Here is an 8,143-nt window from a genome sequence, read left to right as displayed (position 1 = left end):
GTCATGCCAGGCCTGGATACAACACTCCACGTGATACTTTTCCACACTGCCTAGCTCAAGACAACATCGCATGTGATTAGGATGAAGTCTTATGGCCAGACCCACAAAGAAGGTGAGATTTAGCCCACTTTTTCAGTTCTTTATTTTCTAATATAAATGGTTTTGTTTTCCTCTACTGAGCTTTTGTTGTTTGAGGAATGTTAGAACATTTTGTGGGAAAAAAAACAACAAAAAAAAAGCTTTTTCCCTTTATTTTTATTGATAGTGTGTTAAGTTCGGTATACATATGCATACTTTACACATTTGGATACCTGTGTTTATGTGTGTTTACTGCATGTATGACAAAACTTTACTGCAAAGTGCTATGACCTGCACACAGAAAAGGCAAAAGCCACAAATGTTTTTCATTTATACCATCAATGTATAGTTGTTGTTCCAGAATTGATCCCCTTGGTGGCAGTGTTTATCCAAATTTCCTCATTTGAATGACACCAACAGGAATGATTCATTTACACATCTGGCAGTGTTCCCTTTGCTAGTTATCAAAGGCTCTATAATTCAAGTCATGTTGTAGCAGGTACTGTGCTGGATTCAATATGACCATAGACTTTATATAAATGATACCTCACATGGAAAACACGGAATGCAATGCCAAAATTACAGATCCTAAGAAGCCTGATTCTATCAGGGGGTGTCAAGATTTTGACACTTTTTATTAAACAAAATGATTGAGGAAACTGAAGTGGGAACAAATAAAATTATATCAGTATTCTTGTTCCATGAAAAATAAGTCATTAACTTGTGATATAACATTAAATGACAGGTTGAGACCAATGTTTTCTGCAGAGTGATCTCTAGTCACTTCCAATAAAATCTCAATTTCAGTTTCTATATCGTTGTCACATTCTCTGGTGCTGATACACTGCCATTTGTCACAAGGCTCTTCCCAGTAATTACATCACTTGTGCCCAGTCTTCCATGCTCCTTGTCTTTTACACATCCGCATTTCATAATCAGCTACTGAGAAAAAGTGGACATGACAATTCAATATCCCCATAATCCCTAAAATGGTGATGAAATGTTCTGAATGCTGAAACGTGGTGGCAGGTTTATCAGCTGCTATCAGGTCTACGGGAGACACCAAAACCAAAACAAGCAAAGATATATATTTTTTTAACTTTGAAGCATCTCTTGACCTGCGACTGAACCCACACACTTTTGATCTTTTCCCCTCAAACCTCACTTTCACTGGACCTGCTGTTGCAAGTCATCAAATGTTCAGCATACATAAAAAACTGTAGTGGAGATCAAAAAGTTCCTGAGTTACCAAATATATCAGGCTTAATTTCAGAGAAATGTGTCTAAAATGATGTGCAAGACATGTAAAATATTTAAATTTGATGGAATAAATAACATGCATTCTTTTTGAATATTTCACTCAGTATATATAATGATACTGTTACATAATGTGGAATAAGAGGATTTTAACAACCCTGCAGAAAAACTACAGTTTATTAAAACTTTCTCGAAGCACTTCTTGGGCCAGTGCTTCTATTTGTTATGATTGTACTTAAATTTGGAAATGAAAAATAGTTCTGTTCAACACAAGTGGTTTACAGGTTGTAAACAGGCTTATCCATATTATTTAAACCACTTTATTTGGAGGTGAAAGTGAGCATATATTAAATGCTGCTAATAATCCCTCATTGTACAGGTAAACTGTGTGCATGTAAAGTTGTAGATGTGTATGAGAGACAGTTTTCTCTCCAAAATAAGACTGGATAACTTGGGGGTTCAAATCTGAATTTGGTATTCAGAAAAGCATAAATAGTGGGCTTTTACAAATATTTATTTCGTACAAATATTTTAAAAAAAATTTGTTTTCAGGAAGAAAAAAAACATGACAAACAACAGCGAGCAGGTTGGGACTCGTAACAGCAAGGTTATATCGCTGCCTGTCTCTGTGTCATGAGTATATGAAGAGCTGCAGATCTCACTCTCTGGCACAGTTGATTTGTGGCTGACTGGTCAGTGTAGATGTTTGTGACTGGGGTTTGAGGTTGAAACCCACCTTTGCAAAAAAGTTTATTGCAGAGCAGTTTCTTTAACACTCTTAAAATCAGAAGTGTGGTAAAAACAAAAACAGGATTTTTCTTTTGTTTGAATACAAATGCAAATACTGGCCTCTCTGCACATCCCTTATCTTTGGACATGTCAAAGTAGAAATTACTACAATTTTATTTCAATTAAATACTCTCCAACTAAAATCTGCACTGTTGGCATGTGCTTACCTTGTTGCTAATGTGATACATTCTTCTAGCATACTTTCCTCTGGTGGTTTGAAGTTGTTTTGGATTTTGTCTATTAGTGTGTGTTATATATGTGCTATTTAGCTGATCACTAGAGATACTCGGTTTATGGTTTTTTATATAATCTTTAGTTGAACTCCTGCACATTGCTAATGTGATTAGCTTTGAGAAGAGAGGAGTCCTGGCTTACATAAGAGCAACATGTGTTTCTCTCTCTTTAGTCTTAGAGTTTTTCCCTTATATCAAGATACTATTTGTGCATTTGTGATATGTTCACATGAGGATAATCAATATTACTGAGTCACATCTCAGATGAGAAGGGCTTTGCTAGCATTCAGAGGAAATTGCAACATGCTGTTGCTTCTCATAGGTTAGGTACATTTAGTTTAGAATATTTCCCTTGAATCAGAATACCGTTATTATCCTGCTAAATGTCCATCTGAGGCTACTGTAGCCAGGATGCTGTCTGAGCTTCATCTCAGATGAGAAAGACTTTCAAGGGAAATTGCAAAATCATGTTGTATACATCATTCAGGATGGTGGATCTCAGTGGCTCTGTTGTGTTTGGGGTTTAATGTGTTCCCTGCTGATACTTCATTCATTTTGTTTCGGGGGATTAGATCTCTCAGCAGAATTCTTGTAACTGCTTAGAATCTTTGAGAACCTTTTCCATCAGATCTAACTGTGTAACCATTTGCTATAAATGGTCATTCCTTGATGTAAATATCTCTAACCCTAACCCCTAACCCTAACCCCAACCCCTAACCCTAACCCTAACCCAAGTAAGATAACCCTATGGATCAGCCCATAGAGGGAAAAACAATCTAATATAAAACTAAATTCAGTCATTACTCTAAATATACAGTTTGAAGTTAACTTTTAACTGCAGGCTGATAACATGATGAGTTAAAAGACAATAGGTTGGAGACAGGACTGATGTTTCTGTCAATATGTTGTCTTATCTTCAGTTTGAACTAAATCCTTTTCTGCTTACTGGTTTCCAGTTTCTGTCCAGGGAACGTACAAGTTGAAGTATTATGTTTTTTATTCTCTGCAGTGAAAAGCTGTCACATTTCATCCTGGTGCATGCGACCTTATCAAATCAACCCAGAGGTAAGAACCTTTCATGCATGCTCTTGTCAGCAGCTGAAGAGCAGCTGTCGCCTGTAAGAGTCACCGTCACTATCCGGCAGTCACTCCAACAGCACTGGTTTTGTTGTTTAACATGTGCATCCATGCCGCTGTTGGTCAAGTGCAATCACTCATGCAGTCACTTCACTGCTCGACTGCTATATTCTGTGTGACTAAGATTAATTGCTGTGCTGCTGCTGCTGTATTGTGCTGGAGTTCACCAGAGGCACAAGAGGTGGTTCTGGTTGACTGTACCAGCAGAGAGTCTCAGTCTGGACACAACCATTTTGTGATGTTTTATTTTCATTTTTGTACTTTTGCAGATTTGGAGTTAAAAACCAATTTACACAATAATTTCCTTCCATGTATACTTGTGGCCCAAACTGCATTATTAATTACTTAATGAATATTAATGTAAAATAATTGTCTTTGTTATCAAAGTCACTTGTTCTACTGTCAGGAAGGAAATATTAATCTTCTACTTTGCTGTGTCAAACCAGTGTTATGTTCTACTACTTAGCAGGGCATGCAGAGTTTATACATGTATATCACAGCAACTATTCTCCCTAACAATACAAATCAACACCACTTATAACCAATCAAAATTACATAGTGACAATGCAACACAACACATACAACTATGTCCACATTCACTTATATAAAGTACCAATGATACACAGTAGAACATCACATTCATTATTAAATATGACACTAGAAGACACACACTGTGAAGATTTAAAACATTTAAAAAACAATTCAACTAAAAATGAAGTGAAATATAATACACATTGTAATATGTATTTCTTTTTTATGTATGCATGTATTATGTCATAAGTCAGTGGAAAACATATTGTAAATGACAATTATTTAGCTTTTTGTCTTTAATAGCTGAATGAATTGTTGGGGGATATTCATTATGACATGAATTTTCCATGCCACATTAAAATCAAATCACAACACAGAACACAAGTGAGTCGCATTTTAGTGTTGTCCAGCCGGGGGCAGCATAGACCTGCCGATATTAAATACAAAACACTGTTTAGTGAGTTTTCATGAGGAAGTGCAAGGGAGCTTTTTCTTTTTTGAGATGAAAATGCACCATTGATGACAAAATGAGAAATGATCAACCGTCCACAATGAATGTCCCTGCAGTCAGCTGGCCCACAGCAGTTTGAATGTAAAAAGCTGCCATAGCTCATGGTTCCTCCTCGAGCTGTGGCTGGACAGTTGATTGTTTGTCATTTTGGCATGGACAAGTCTCAATCTCCAAAAAACCAAAAACAACAACAACAACAACAACAACAAAAACCTTGCACCTCATCATAAAAAGTACTGACAGTGTTTTTTGTAACGGCAGACAGTCTGCTGGACATCACTGAAATGCAATTCACCTCTTCACTTTGTTTTCTGTGTTGTGATTGTGGCATGGAAAATTCATGTCTCATGTCTCAATGACAAAAATCAGTTTTTAAAGAGAAAATTATTTAATTATGAGTAAATACATAAAAAGGAAATACATATAACAATGTGTGTTGTATTTTTTTTTTAATTATTTAGATCTTTAGATTTAAATCTTCCAAAATACACAGTAAAACTAAGAGAAATCAGTTAACTGGTATAAATGGAATAGTTCAACATTTTGGGAAATACACATATTTTCTTTCTTTCTGAGAGTGATCTTATTTCCATCTCATGTCTGCATGTTGAGTACAGAGCTGGAGGCAGGCTGTGGTTAGCTTTCTACTTTTTCTTCCATATTTGGCAATGCACTGCATGGTTTTAATACCATCTCTTAAAGATGTAGTCAGCGATTCTAATCCAATACACTTTTTGTCAAATTCAACTAATATCTCCTCACGGTCAACTAGCTGTTCGTTCCGTGTGTGATGGAAAAAAAATCCAGTGTTCGTACATATCCCTGGCTCTGTAAATGGAAACAAACAAATTGGCTTGGACCAAGCCATACAGCACTATTACACTATTCCAGCCAATCAGCAAGAGGGGGCGTTGGTGCTCAGCGGAGCTTCTGAAGGAGTGCTGAAGGGAGGGGTGTATTTGTTTGGCTATTGAGTTCAAATATCAGCATCTTTCACCAGAATCACTGACTCCACCTTTACATTAAAAAAGACTAAAGGGTCCGTGCCTTCCAAAACAGTTACAAATTACTGTTGGACAAATAAATCAGTTTTATGATGTGATAGACAAACAGTGATCTGCTGCCTCTGCATTAATGTCCATCATTTTGTTGTGTTATTCATCCACCCTGACCTCCTCATCCACCTCCATCCACCTCCAAAAAAAGGGTTTTTCGCTGAGGAAAAACTGTTGATTATTTTTCAACAGGCATTCCACCCATCACATCATGTCTCAGTGTGACGTCTTCATGCCTGTTTTGCCTGACTAACAATCCAAAATTTGAAGATGTTCAATTTATTATCATACATGACAAATAACTAATCATCACATCTGAGAGGTTGTAACCAAAGAAAAATGAATTAATAATAATATAATAATTGATTATCAAAATGGTTGCCTATTAATTTTCATTCGATCCACTTATTTATTAATGGACTAATTTTTGCAGCTCTAGTCTCCTTATAAAGACTTCCTGGTTCCTTTAGCACAGAGTGCCTTGGCCAGGTGCAATAGATTTAAACGTTCCTTTTCAGTTCTAGCTGTGCAGTCTCCAAATTTTCACTGTGGTCACCAGCACTGTGACACTGTAATACAGTCTGACCTGTAGTTTTATAGTTTTCTTTTAAAAAATTGTTCTTATTTATTGATGTTACCTGTTTTAATTTGTTTTTTATTTACTTATTTGACTTATTGTTTGATTGACTTTTGCAATGCTGCATGTTTCCCATAAAGACTGTTAGGGACACGGTTAAGGCTGAAGAATAAAAAAACATGTATAGGGACAAGTATATAGCACAAACTTATTTCATATACCACAGCATTTATAGACTAAGCTAGTTTGTATTATATGTGTTTGTATTGTATTCAGAGCTCAACAACGCTGCATTAATTCAAGTAACACACAGAGCTCCATGTTGTGTTTGACCTCTTCACTGTAGATTGACTGACTATTTTTATACCAAGTGGCCCTGATGAGCTCTGATCTGCAGCTTAAATCATCAGCTGTGATTAGCTTCTGATTGGTCCTAATGCTAAAATTGCTTGTCCTTGTCATTTCCATTGACCACACAAGTAGGCAGTGATTGTGTCCGAGGGAGTGTCGGGGTTAATCAGCAGCTCTCTGCTGCACACTGAGAGGGAAAGAAAGCGCTGTGACAGCAGATATTTCTTCACCTTCACTAACAGGAGCAGGGACATAATGGTGCCCTCCTCAACCACAGCACACCACAAAGAATAGGACTGTGCATGTGTGTGTGTGGAGCATTTTATATTGGAATTTGACACATTTTGTTGTCTTAAAACATTGAATCAAAGAGGATTAATTATGGATTGTTTGACACTGATCAACAGAAAAAGACCCTTTTAATTTCAGGATGAAAACAAACAGTTATCTAAATTAATTACAAATATGAAAAATATAGAATACATCATCTGTTTTACATGTAAAATATTAATCTGAAAAGTAACTAGCAGTTAAACAAACTGGTCTTGATGATGGTTGCTGTGTGTGAAAGTATGCAGCTTTTGGATTTAAAAAGGGAACTGCATCAATTTGGAAGCATCTTTCAGTGATCTGCCTGTATGAGAATAATGAAAATGCAATTTACTGACCACTGCTATTGACTAAATGTCTTTAGATAAACAGAAGTTGGTCTATTTGTTCTTGAGTGAGGGGGAAAAAGTGTTGAGTTGAGTGTTGAGTATGTTGAGTCTTGTGTTCTGTCTCCAGCAGTGTAGAATACCTCTCTTCCAAAACACTAGTATCAGTCAACCTATTGTTATCCACAGCTCTGTACAGCTGCAGGGCTTTTCATATGAAACACACGGTAAACAGAGTTATTTTCTCCACCCGACCAGAGTTGGCTGAAAATGCTGCAGTGTGTGTTGGTCCATGCAGGTTGGTTGTCCGGGTGATGGCGTATGAAGTTTTAACGATATATTTCTCTTCTATCTTGCAAAGTTGAAGTTATTAAATCCAGAATGGGCCCAACACTTGCTTTCTTTGAGGATGAACTAACTAAAAAAATAACTCTAGTATGTGCACGCTGTACATTGTCCTAGTGTTGCAATGTGTTCTGGCTTTTTTGTTCTGCCAAAATATCATCGATTCTTATGTGAATCAAAGGATAAGGCTGGTGATTTTCTATATTTTTCTTATTTTCAACAAATCTCATGCGCAGAGCCAAACCAACAATGAATTGATCCTTACAAGTACTGTGTGTGTATCAAAGTCTGATATATCTTATTCCTCTGTGCTGTAGACCTTTGTTGTTCTCCAAAAACTATTAAAAACACATCAATGAGCCACACTGCTGCACTGCGGTTGCAGTTCCAATGCTATTGTGATGTCCATGTCAAATAAACTTAACTCTTAAAAGAGAAGTTTTTTGTAAGACACTGAGCATGTGCAGGAACACAGTTCTGTTTACAGCTTCACTAGCTTGTTGTGCTACATATCACAACCTTTATAGTGAAGTTCTTTGAGAAATTTACAATGTAGCATAGTCTTATTTTAATCAATTTGAAATTTATGTACCTTCCAAGTATTTTGTCACCATCTTTGTTGT

The sequence above is a fragment of the Thunnus thynnus genome, chromosome 15, assembly GCF_963924715.1.
Source record: "Thunnus thynnus chromosome 15, fThuThy2.1, whole genome shotgun sequence".
Lineage (NCBI taxonomy): Eukaryota > Metazoa > Chordata > Actinopteri > Scombriformes > Scombridae > Thunnus > Thunnus thynnus.
This window is presented reverse-complemented; position numbering follows the sequence as displayed.